The sequence below is a fragment of the Oryctolagus cuniculus genome, chromosome 18 (genome assembly GCF_051225735.1).
Source record: "Oryctolagus cuniculus isolate XC-2025 breed Fujian yellow rabbit chromosome 18, ASM5122573v1, whole genome shotgun sequence".
NCBI classification, from domain to species: Eukaryota; Metazoa; Chordata; class Mammalia; order Lagomorpha; family Leporidae; genus Oryctolagus; species Oryctolagus cuniculus.
In genome coordinates this window covers 19,131,449-19,145,214 of record NC_142884.1, presented here as the reverse complement: position 1 = coordinate 19,145,214, position 13,766 = coordinate 19,131,449, and positions in this window count along the sequence as shown.

Sequence of the window (13,766 nt, the reverse complement as noted above, 5' to 3'; positions counted from 1 at the left end):
CCCTTTCTGTAATTCTCTCAAATGAAAAAAAAAAAAAGTGTATAAACCATTTGTGACAGTATATACCACAGATTTGTGTGAAGGGATTGACAGTTTTACTATGGTTTTACGTTGGAACCATATATTGGTAATGAAACACAACACTGCAGCACTGTAGTGTTGCAGGTAAAGCCACCACCTGCAGTGCCAGCATCCCATGTGGGCGCTGGTTCAAGTCCCGGCTGCTCTTCTTCCGATCCAGCTCTCTGCTATGGCCTGGGAAAGCAGTGGAGGATGGCCCTTGCACCCATGTGGGAGACCAAGAAGAAACTCCTAGCTCCTGGGTTCAGATCAGCTCAGCTCTGGCCATTGCAGCCATTTGGGGAGTAAACCAGTGGATGAAAGACCTCTCTCTCTCTCTCTCTGTCTCTCTGGGACTCTGCCTTTCAAGTAAATAAATCTTTAAAAAACATAAACACAAGATACTGAATATATATAATTTCATCAAATATATTTTATTGTAATGTAACATCAATAAACCGTTTGCTGTGTATATTCACCTGTGTCCAGATTCATGTCTACTTTGCATATACACTGTAGAGAAATTCTTACATTAAAAAGGGTGATAAGCATTTTATCCTTTTATAGTAGTGAACAAATTTAACAAATAAATATTGAGTAGAAATATATAAACAATTAGAAGAATTTCCATTTTCACATTTATTACATTAGGAGGATTATTTTCTATAATTTAAGTTTAAGTAATTGGTAGTGGAAACCTCTATATTGATGAAATCAAATGAATAATGTAAGAAAGAACGAACAGCTATCAGTATGCATGAGAAGAAGGCAAGTTTCATATTCAGTTTTTCTCATATCAATAGTCAACAAAGGGGGAACAAGTCATTAATACATTAATTAAATATATCAAAATTCTCTGATATTGAAAAAGAAGAGTATCATAAAAAACCTTAATATAGATCTTACACAGTCATGCACTGCTTAATTACAGGGATACTTTCTGAGAAATTCGTCAATGGGTGATGGTCTCAAGGGTGATGTGTTTGAAGTGAGTCTTTGCTGATATGCAGAATGATGAAGTTGCACTTAAAAAATTCAAGCTGGTTACTGAGTTATGTTCAGGACAAAAATGGCCTGACTTTCATGGCATGGATCCCACCTGTGACAAGATATGTTCCATGGTCAAAATGTAGCAGACCACCATGGAAGCTCATGCTGATGTGAAGACTACTAATAGTTATTTGCTTTGTCTATGCTGTGCTGGTTTTACTAACAAATGCAACAATCAGATATGGAAGACTTCTTAAGCTCAGCTCCAACAGGCCCACCAGATCCAGAAGATAGTGGAAATCATGATACTAGAGGTACAAATGACTTGAAAGTGGTCAATATATTTATTCCAGACAGCACTGGAAAAAACATAAAAAAGGCTTGGCCATCTAATTATCCTCTCCCTGATGTCTTTGTCAGAAAAGTAAAAATGCTGAAGCTCGGGTTTGTGTTGGGAAAACTCATGAGCTTTATGGAAAAGCCACTGGGGATGGGACAGGTGCTAAAGTAGAACAAACTGATGGATATGAACCACAAAAAGAACACTTAAACTAAGACAGCTATGAGGTCACCAGGAAATGCAATCTTACAGCACCACCAGTTTATATGCAGTCTATCATTGACCAAATGTTCTTATGTGATGCATGACTACTTGTATGTTTTCTCAACATACAAATCCTCCGGTGATTACAACTGATAATATGCATAAAGTCTAACTATTATCCTATTGTCAATATATTTCAGTGTTTCTTACTGAGAAACCTTTTTTGATATACTCAAAAAATATCAGGCCGGCGCCGCGGCTCACTAGGCTAATCCTCCGCCTAGCGGCGCCGGCACACCGGGTTCTAGTCCCGGTTGGGGTGCCGGATTCTGTCCCGGTTGCCCCTCTTCCAGGCCAGCTCTCTGCTGTGGCCAGGGAGTGCAGTGGAGGATGGCCCAGGTGCTTGGGCCCTGCACCCTATGGGAGACCAGGAAAAACACCTGGCTCCTGGCTCCTGCCATCGGATCAGCGCGGTGCGCCGGCCGCAGCGCACCGGCCGCGGCGGCCATTGGAGGGTGAACCAACGGCAAAGGAAGACCTTTCTCTCTGTCTCTCTCTCTCACTGTCCACTCTGCCTGTCAAAAAAAAAAAAAAAAAAAAATCTTCAGGGCTGGCGCAGTGGTGTAGTGGGTAAAGTCACCATCTACAGTGCTGGCATCCCATGTGAGTTCAAGTTCTGGCTGCTCCACTCCTAATCCAGCTCCCTGCTAATGTGCCTGGGAAAGCAGACAGCCCAAGTGCCTGGGCCTGGGCACCCAGATATGAGACCCAGATGAAGCTCCTAGCTCCTGGCTTTGGCCTGACACAGTCCTAGCCATTGCAGCCATTTGGGGAGTGAACCGATAGATGAAAGATCTCCCTCTCTCTCTGCCTCTGCCTCTCTCTAACTCTGCCTTTCAGATAAATATTTTTTTAAAGTATCTCCTATAAGCAAAAGGCTTCTCTAAAGACCCTCTTATACCTCTCACATTCATTTTGCAACAGTGAATTCTTTAATGATCTTTATAAAGTCTTTACAAGACCAGTTACTTACATTAATAGCTTTTCTAACCAACTGTGTATATACTTTTGATGTTTTAAAAAGCAGTCATCATGCTAATACTCTTGTAATAATCAATGGCCTAACCCTTAGAGCGTGATGGTGCTCTTTTACAGATTGATGCATATTTTTAAGTCTATTTTTTAAAAATATTATTTATTTGAAAGAGAAAGAGAGTGATATGTTCCATTTACTGGTTTACTCTCTAGATATCTGCAATAGCCAAAGCCAGGAGCCGGGAGCTTCAGCTGGGTCTCCCATGTGGTAGGCAGTGGCCCAAACACTTGAGCCATCCTCTGCTGCTTTTCTTAGGACATCAGCAGAGAGCTGGATCAGAAGTGGAGTGGGGGGGCCGGCGCCGTGGCTCACTTGGTTAATCCTCCACCTGCGGTGCCAGCATCCCATATGGGCGCTGGGTTCTAGTCCCGCTACTCCTCTTCCAGTCCAGCTCTCTCTGCTGTGGCCCCGGGAAGGCAGTGGAGGATGGCCCAAGTGCTTGGGCCCTGCACCCGCATGGGAGACCAGGAGGAAGCACCTGGCTCTTGGCTTCGGATCGGCGCAGTGCTGACCATAGCAGCCATTTGGGGAGTGAACCAACGGAAGGAAGACCTTTCTCTCTGTCTCTCCCTCTCACTGTCTATAACTCTGTCAAAAAAAAAAAAAAAAAGTGGAGTGGGTAGGACACAAATCTGTGTCATTTGGGGATGCTGGAATCACAGGTGGGAGCTTTACCCACCAGGCCACAGCACTGGCCCCACACTATTTTTTAAAATCAAGATACAATTCATGTACCATAAAGTTCGCTCATTTATTTTTTGAAAAGATTTATTTCTTTATTTGAAAGGCAGAACTACAGAGAGGCAGAGGCAGAGAGAGAGAGAGAGAGAGAGAGAGAGTCTCCCATCTGCTGGTTCATGCCCCAGATGGCTGCAATGGCACACTCTCAGCCTCTAAGACTGACGATCCTGCTCAGGTTTATTTTCTAATAAATGTGTCCCAGCTGCTGAGTCGCCTCTCCCGGTCTGATTCTTTGACCACCACATTTCTTTTCTAACATAAGGGCGTTCAGTCCAAAGCCTGCCAGTGCCAAACCCAAATTCTCACACACCCACCTGTTTAAATTATAATGCATATGAACATGTCTTTTGGCCATTAGAGCCTACCTTCTTTGCAAACCCTATGAAACTGCACCCAGCATCTGCTAACATACATAAGACATCTTGTACTACAAAAACAAGCTCAGCCACTCCTGCTCTTCAGAGCTCCGTGACCCAGGGACTCTCCCTAGTAACAACACCCGGACGCGTAAGTCCCCTTTCTGATTTCTCTTCTCCTCGTAGACACGTTGTCCTATTCCCTGTCTGAGTGGTGGCCTCACATGCTGCCTTTGTAGGGAGGGACACTTGCAGTCCTAATGCCAGCCAGTGCCACGCTGCTGCTGTGCTACCATCTCTTGGGTCCTGTCTTCCTGATCCACCCTAGATCACTGCACCTGTACTTCCTGACTACTGCACTTCTTGCTTAGGAAACCCCAACAATTGCAAACTCTGTTTCTGGTGATGCCGCATGTGTCCTCTGGGAAGGTACTACTTGTGGATGTACTTTATTACAGCACTGTCTCAGCCCCAGAAGGCATCCAGATAAGCTTTCCATTCTAGACAGAGTTTTTCTGTGCCTAAACTGATGCCTCAAGACAGATAATAAAAGAGCAGTACAGAAACCTAAGGAGGAAGCCAACTAGCTTTTATTTTTTATAAGATTTATTTATTTATTTGGAAGATAGAAACAGAGAGAGAAGGAGGGGGGGAGAGAGAGAGAGAGAGAGAGAGAGAGAGAGAGAGAGAGAGATCTTCTACCTTGTGATTCACTCCCCAAATGGCCACAATGGCCAAGGCAGGGCCAGGTCAAAGCCAGGAGCTAAGAACATTCTCTGGGTCTCTCACATGGTTGCAGGGGCCCAAGCACTTGGGCCATCTTTCGCTGCTCTCCCAAGCACATTACCTGGATCAGAAGTAGAGCAGGAAGGACTTGAATTGGCACCTATATGGGATGCTGGCACTGCAGGAGATGGCTTTACCTGCTATGTTATAGCATTGGCCCCCCAATTGGCTTTCTTTTTTTTTTTTTTTTTTTTTTTTGACAGGCAGAGTGGACAGTGAGAGAGAGAGACAGAGAGAAAGGTCTTCCTTTTGCCATTGGTTCACCATCCAATGGCCGCCACGCACCATGCTGATCCGATGGCAGGAGCCAGGTACTTATCCTGGTCTCCCATGGGGTGCAGGGCCCAAGCACTTGGGCCATCCTCCACTGCACTCCCTGGCACAGCAGAGAGCTGGCCTGGAAGAGGGGCAACCGGGACAGAATCCGGCGCCCCGACTGGGACTAGAACCCGGTGTGCCGGTGCCGCAAGGTGGAGGATTAGCCTAGTGAGCCGCGGCGCCAGGCCCAATTGGCTTTCTAAGATAGAAAGTGGCTTTAGTTTCAACAGGCCAAATCAAAGAGCCTAGAAGGACATAACCAAGTATAGTAATGCAGGTTGGTCTCACTCTGCTGCAGGGGTTCTATTAATAATAATTTTGCTATAAAGATGTCTTGTGCAGGGCCAAGGGAAATAACCGAGCAGAAAAGGGTTAACACTGGAGCACTGATACTGCTATCCTTAGAAAGGAATGTTTATAGAACAGGCATTTAGCCTAGCAGTTAAGACACCTGCGTCTCACACTGGAGAACCTGGGTTCAATTCCAGGCTCTGGTTGTTGATTCCAGCCACCAGCCAATGCAGAGCCTGGGAGGAAGCAGTGATGGCACAAGTAATTATATTCCTGCCACCCACATGGGAGACCTGGATTGCAATTCTGGCTCCTGGATCCAGCCCTAGCAGCATCTGGGGAGTGAACCAGCAAATGGGAACATGTTCTCTCTCAAAGAACTAAAAAATAGTTTTTAAAAATGTTATAAAAGAAAGGCCTGCGGGGGCCGGTGCAGTGGTATAGCAGGTAAAGCCCTCGCCTGCAGTGGTGGCATTCCATATGGACACTGGTTCTAGTCCAGTCTGCTCCACTTCCAATCCAGCTCTCTGTTATGGCCTGGGAAAGCAATGGAAATCCAAGCCCTTGGGCCCCTGCACCCACATGGGAGACCCAGAAGAAGTTCCTGGCTTCAGATTGGCTCAGCTCTGGCTGTTGTGGCCAATTGGGGAGTGAACCAGAGGATGGAAGATTGATCTCTCTCTCTCTCTCTGCCTCTCCTTCTCTTTCTGTGTAACTCTGACTTTCAAATAAAAACATAAATCTTTAAAAAAAAAAAAAAAACCTAGAGAAATCAGGAACACTTTCCAAAATTGTATGAAGTCACCATTACCCTGCTATCAGAAGCAGAAACAGTGTAAGAAAAGACACTACTGAACAAAAACCCTCACGAATATAAACAAAATCCTCAATAACAAACTAGCAAATTAATCCAGGGATTTGTAAAATGAATTAATACACCACAAATAGGGGCCGGCACTGTAACACAGCAGGTAAAAGCCACTGCCTGACCAGGTTTATTCCCCAAATATAAGACTGTAAATATATCAAGCAATCAGTATAATCATTCATATTAATAAATGAGAGAAGAAAACAAATTGGTACAGAAAAACAAAAAATTCAATACCTACTCACTATAAAAACTCAATAAAGTCTGGGCAATCCCTTCAGTTACGCTTTACATGGTATCTGTTTCACATAAATTACTACCATGACTGGGATGTAGGAAAATTAGAGTTCTGACACCTCATTCGTATTTCTTTTAAATCTTAATCAAGTCAATCACTGTCTGTAAAACTCCTAATACTGTCTTACAAGAGGATTGAAAGAATTAAATGGGGGTGGTTCTGTGGTACAGTAGATTAATCCTAAACCACAAACTAATCTAGTCCTGGCTGCTCCTCTTCCGATCCACCTCTCTGCTATGGCCTGGGAAAGTAGTGGAAAATGGACCAAGTGCTTGGGCCCCTGCACCTGCATGGGAGACCTGGAAGAAGCTCCTGGCTCCTGGCTCCTGGCTTCAGATCAGCCCAGCTCCAGCCATTGTAGCCATTTGAGGAGTGAACCAGCGGGTAGAAGACCTTTCTCTCTGTCTCTCCCTCTCACTTTCTGTAACTCTACCTCTGAAATAAATAAATACAATATTTTATTTTTTATTTTTATTTTTTGACAGGCAGAGTGGACAGTGAGAGAGAGAGACAGAGAGAAAGGTCTTCCTTTTGCCGTTGGTTTACCCTCCAATGGCCGATGCGGCCGGCGCACTGCGGCCAGCGCACTGCGCTGATCTGATGGCAGGAGCCAGGTACTTCTCCTGGTCTCCCATGGGGTGCAGGGCCCAAGCACTTGGGACATCCTCCACTGCACTCCCTGGCCACAGCAGAGCTGGCCTGGAAGAGGGGCAACCGGGACAGAATCCGGCGCCCCGACCGGGACTAGAACCCAGTGTGCCGGCGCCACTAGGTGGAGGATTAGCCTAGTGAGCCGCGGCGCCGGCCTAAATACAATATTTTTTTTTAAATTATATTAATAAAAATTTTAAATGCATTTGGGAAAATTCATTTAAATAGAAATAAAATGCAATTTTCTAACCCTATACAAAAAACCTACAGTAGGCCGGTGCCTAAATACAATATTTTTAAAAAGAATTATATTAATAAAAATTTTAAATGCATTTGGGAAAATTCATTAAAATAGAAATAAAATGCAATTTTCTAACCCTATACAAAAAACCTACAGTAGGCCGGCGCCGCGGCTCAATAGGCTAATCTTCCACCTAGCGGCGCTGGCACACCAGGTTCTAGTCCCAGTCGCGGCGCCGGATTCTGTCCCGGTTGCCCCTCTTCCAGGCCAGCTCTCTGCTGTGGCCAGGGAGTGCAGTGGAGGATGGCCCAAGAGCTTGGGCCCTGCACCCCATGGGAGACCAGGAGAAGTACCTGGCTCCTGCCATCGGATCAGCGCGGTGTGCCGGCCGCGGCAGCCATTGGAAGGTGAACCAACGGCAAAAGGAAGACCTTTCTCTCTGTCTCTATCTCTCACTGTCCACTCTGTCCAAAAAAAAAAAAAAAAAAAAAAAAAACCTACAGTAATAGTGAAAGACAAAAACGTCTGCTCTCATAAATCCTATTCAATATGTGGTTTTAGAAATTCTGGCAAGGATGGCACTGTGGCATAGTGGGTAAAGCTGCCACCCCACAGTGCCAGCATCCCATATGGGTGCCAGTTAGTCCCGGCTGCTCCACTTCCAATCCAGCTCTCTGCTATGGCCTGGGATAGAAGTAGAAGATGGCCCAAGTCCTTGGGCCCCTGCACCCACATGGGAGACCCAGAAGAAGCTCCTGGCTCCTGGCTTCAGATTGGCACAGCTCCAGCCGTTGCAGCCAATTGGGGAGTGAATCATCGGATGCAAGATCTCTCTCTCTCTCTCTGTAACTCTCTCTCTCTTTTTTTTTTTAAATTTCTTTATTTGACAGAGTTACAGACAGTGAGAGAGAGAGAAAGGTCTTCCTTCCGTTGGTTCATCCCCCAAATGGCTGCCATGGCTGGCGCACTGTGCCAATCCGAAGCCAGGAGCCAGATGCCTCCTCCTGGTCTCCCATGTGGGTGCAAGGCCCAAGCACTTGGGCCATCCTCCACTGCCCTCCCAGGCCACAGCAGAGAGCTGGACTGGAAGAGGAAGGACTGGGACTAGAACCCAGCGCCCATATGGGATGCCAGTGCCACAGGCGGAGGATTAGCCAAGTGAGCCATGCCGCCGGGCCCGTAACTCTGACTTTCAAATAAATAAATAAATCTTAAAAACAAAAAAAAGTGAAAATGTAAGAAGTCTCAACAACTATAACAAGTCTCCCCATTCAAGGCCTCTGCCACATTCCCAGCCAGACCCTTCCCCCTCCTGTTTGCCCAGCAACTTGTCTGGTCACCCAATCACCTGCCCCGTCTTGGGCCATGTCCAAAAAGACTGTGTCTCTCAATGTACTCAGCCAGTGAGGAGTGACCTGCACACTCAAAAATAAAAGGGTGCTTGGTTTCTTTCTCTGTGTGCCTACCGACGGACACCTGCCTTACAAAGCCGTAAATAAAGCCTTTCTTCTCACTACCTTCACATGTTGGAGTCCATCCTCTGGTGGGTAGGTGGTCTCAGTTGGGCGTATTTCCCACATGAACATGGACTCAAAGTTTTTTTAAAAAAATGTCCCATGTTGCTGTGGATTCGTTCTGAGAGGAGGAGCACGGTGGGAGCAAGAGGCGCGGAGTCACCACACAGAGCCCAGGAGCCAAGTGAAAGTGGGCCAGAGGGGAGCAGCCTGCAGACTGCTCTATTTCAGTTGCTACAGCAGCTTATATAGCCGAGGCAGCCAATCCGGTCAAGGGGCGGTTTATGCCCTAACCAATCACACCCTGTTGCCAGGCAGGCTCTGTTGCCAGGTGGGTTCCGGAGCCATTCCTAACAAACTGACACTCGCTTGCCAGCGGCCATCTTGGCATGGCCTTCTCATTCCACCACAGTCCCATCTGGATAATAATTTGAAATTGTAAAGCCATTAGATTAACAGAAAGGGATCTTGTTGATAAGAAGTTATATATGCACAGAAGCTGATCTAAAATCACACAGATTTCAAGGAACATAGAACTGCACTATGAAGGGAGCAGAATATTTTCATCCTAACATAATAATAATCTTGCCATCTTGAAGAGAGATCAATCAAATACTCTATGTATTCTGATATAGTAAAATTCACCATCTATGATATGGTCTTTTTTTTTTTTTTTAAGACTTATTTATTTGAAAGAGTTAGAGAGAGAAGGAGAGGCAGACAGAGAAAGAGGTCTTCCATCACTGGTTCACTCCCCAATTGGCTGTGAAGAGCCAAAGTGACTCCATTTTAAAACAAAAAAAGCAGCCTCCGTTTCCCATAGCAGACCCGAGTCCTTGTGAAAGCAGGCATTCAGGCATTCTGGAGATATCAAAGCTTACCAGGGACAGCTAGCTCCATAGACAAAAGATAGCTAAACAAAGTAACTCCCTGTACCCAAAACTCCCTGTACCCAAAGCTCCCGTGCTGTAAGCCCCCTGTAACTCAACTCCCTGTACCCAGAGCTTCCGTGTTGTAAGCCCCCGCTAATGTAACTCTTTTTTCCTGCTGATGTAGCCCTTTTTTTCCTTAAAAACTCTCCCAAAGACTGGGGGCCCACTCCTGCCTCCGCTGCGCCAGTTGGTTGGATGGGGTCCCTGTCGCGGCTTGTACTCCGAATAAACCTTGCTTTTTGCAGTTCGGTGTGATCGACTCTCTGGGGGTCTCTGCAGGGATCTAAGGATCTTGGCACAACAGCTGCAAAGGCTGGAGTTACACCAATCCAAAGCCAGGAGCCAGGAGCTTCTTCCAGGTCTTCCCACGTGGGTACAGGAGCCCAAGGACTTGGGCCATCTTTCACTGCTTTCCCAGGCCCTAGCAGAGCGGGATCAGAAGTGGAACAGCTGGGACTTGAACCAGCACCCATATGGGATGCTGGCCCTGCAGGCACTGGCTTTACCTGCTACACCACAGTGCCAGCCGCTATGATACGGTCTTAAAATAAATCACCACTTAGGCTCTATCAAGCCTTTACTTACACATAGACAAAAGCTCAATTTCACCTTTAACTATACTGTTGTTCTTCAAAAGGGAAATATATACAAAAAATTTAAAATTTCCCCAAAGGAAATTAAACTATTCATCAGATGATACATGAAAAGATAGAGCTGTTTTCACAGGAAAACCATTTGTCTTACATTGCTTAAAAACAAAAAAATTGGGCCTGGCATTGTGGCTCAGTAGGTTAAAGCCCTGGCCTGCAGCGCCAGCACCCCATATGGGAACTGGTTTAGGTCCTGGCTGCTCCACTTCCAATCCAGCTCCCTGCTAACATGCTTAGGAAAGCAGTGAAGGATGGTCCAAATCCTTGGGCCCCTGCAACCACGTGGGAGACCCTAAAGAGGCTTCTGGCTCCTGGCTTTGCCCTGACTCAGTCCCGGCTGTTGTGGCCATTTGGGGAGTGAACCAGCAGATGGAAGAATCTCTGTCTCTCCTCTCTCTGTGTAACTCTGCCTTTCAAATAAATAGATAGTTTTAAAAATAAGAGAAATAGTAAAATAAATAAGAAATTATAAGTTCGGGAGCCAGCACTGTGGCGTAGTGGGTTAAACCGCTGCCTGCAGTGTCGGCATCCCATATGGGTGCCGGTTCAAGTCCCAGCTGCTCCACTTCTGATCCAGCTCTCTGCTATGGCCTGGGAAAGCAGTAGAAGATGGCTCAAGTCCTTGGGCCCCTGCACCCACGTGGGAGACTCTGAAGAAGCTCCTGGCTCCTGATCGGCACAGCTCCAGCCATTGCAGTCAACTGGGGAGTGAACCAGCAGATGGAAGACCTCTCTCTCTGTTTGCTTTTCCTCTCCCTGTGTAATTCTGACTTTCAAATAAATGAAATGATAAGTTTGGAGTTTCCCAGGATTACTCTCAGGATGGGGAATTCAGCAGAACTTACAGAACTGCTAAAAGCTATTATAGGAGCCAATGCTGTGGCGCAGTGGGTTAAAGCCCTGGCCTATAGCGCCGGCATCCCATAAGGGCACAGGTTGAATCCCAGCTTCTCCACTTCTAATCCTGCTCCATGCTAACACACCTGGAAAAGCAGCACAGGATGGGCCTAGTCCTTGGACCCTTACGTCCACATGGGAGACCCAGAAGAACCTCCTGGCTCCTGGCTTCAGATCAGTTCAGTTACAGCCATTGTGGCCATTTGAGGAGTGAACCAGTAGATAAAAGACCTCTCTCTCTTTCTCTCTCTCTCTCTCTTTCAAATAAATAAATCTTTAAAAAAAAAAAAAAAGAAAGAAAGAAAAGAAAAGCTAGTATAATCACAGCCATGGTTTATTACAGCAAAAGAATACAGATCCAAGTAAGTCAAGGAGGTGCTGAAGTCGGCATATTGGTCAAGATGCTGCTTGGGACCTCCACATCTCATAACCGAGTGCCTGAGTTTGAGTCTTGGCTGTGCTCTGGATTCTAGCTTCCTGCTAATGTGCATCCTGGGAGGCAGTACACAGGCTCAAGTAGCTGGGTATCTGCCACCCACATGGGAGGCCGGGTGAGTTTCTAACTCCTGACTTCGGCCTGGCTTAGTCCTGGTTCTTGTAGGCATTTGGGAAGGGAACCAGTTGATGGGAGGTCTCTGTCTGTCTCTGCCTTTCAAATAAAAAATAAATAAATAAAAATTTAAAAGATACATTAAAAATAAGCCAATAAAAAAGACACAAAAGGCATAGTCCAGGAAAGATTCAAGAGCAAAGCTTCCAGCTGTCCTCTCTCAGTAGAGTAATGGACAGTGCTAACTTTGCCTGGTAACAATGTGTGACAAGTATGCATGGAGTATTTCCAACCAGGCAAGCTTACCTGGACCTGGGCGTCCAGAATTCCTACCTGGCGCTCAGTCACACAACCATGGTTGATTACTCACATGGGTGACTTTAGCTTCCAGCCCCTCCAGACAGCAGCTAATATCCCTAGACCCAAGTCCTCACCAAAAAAATAACATTGTTAGACTGTTCAGTATTTATGTAAGGTAAACAAAGGCACTTATCAAACAGGACATTCTAAAAGCTTAAAGATCACCTCCCAGGAGCCAATGGCAAAGGCCAGATCTCTCGTTGGGTATGGTTAATTTTTTTTTAATTAATTAGCATGTCTTTTTGACAGGCAGAGTTAGACAGTGAGAGAGAGAGACAGAGAGATGGGTATGGTTAATTTTTACTACATGGGAATAAATACTGAATTATAATAAGCAAAATAATAACATATATGAGTATCAGAAAAACTCAGAAATTAGGTGAATAAATTAGGATTAAATTGGAAATAAAGGTCTGTCAGAAGTGAGGACAAATAAACAGTAGAGAAGAACAACCAAAAAACAAATTCTATCTCAAAAGAAATGAAATTTGAAAAAAAAAATCACATGTATATAAATCATATGTTAATCATATGTATATAAAGTTAATCATATGTATATAAAGCCAATTGAAAAAAGATCCCAGGCCGGTGCCACGGCTCATTAGGCTAATCCTCTGCCTGCGGCGCCGGCACACCAGGTTCTAGTCCCAGTTGCTCCTCTTCCAGTCTAGGTCTCTGCTGTGGCCCGGGAAGATAGTGGAGGATGGCCCAAGTGCTTGGGCCCTGCACCTGCATGGGAGACCAGGAGGAAGCACCTGGCTCTAGGCTTCGGATCAGCGCGGTGGGCCGACCACAGCGCTACGGCCGCAGCGGCCATTTGGGGGGTGAACCAACGGAAAAGGAAGACCTTTCTCTCTGTCTCTCTCTCTGTCTACTCTGCCTGTCCAAAAAAGAAAAAAAAGTGATCATATAAATAACATCAAGTGCCTGGTAATAATAATAGAATTAAAAAGGAGGGAATGTCCAACATGGGAAGCAGTCCACACAGCAGACTCCTAGAATGACATTCGCTGTAAATAACACTCTGACCTCAGAATCAACCCTTAAGGCTTCCTGGTCTGGCTGAAAGGCCTGTGAGGGCATTTCAGGTACAGAAAGCCAAGACTCTATGGCAAAAAATATCCTACATGAAGGATCTCTGTGAGACCTCAGTGGAAAGAAAGGGCCATCAAAGAAGGATGTGCTTTTCTCTGAAGGGAGGAGAGAACATCCACTTTGCTAATGGCAGTGTCCAAACACCGGATTCTGTGGTCACAAAAGGCTTCCATAGCCTTGGCAGCCTATGGCAAGAGCTTCAGGTGATCACTGACATCATAAATAATAATGTTAATTATTAAAGGAAAAACGGAAGTCACTGTGCACTTACTCCACATGTAGGACCTCTGTCCTTAATGAGTTATACTATGAGAATTACCTGCAAAACTTGTTCTCAAACTGTACTCTATATGTTGCGTCTGTGTGTGGGTGCAAACTGTTGAAATCTGCACTTAACAGAGTTGGTCCTCTGTACATAAACTAAAAATGAACCATAATAAAGAAGAGGATGGGAGAAGGAGCAGGAAGTGGGACAGGAATCAGGGTGGGAGGGTGGGTATGGGGGAAAGAACCACTACATTCCTAAAT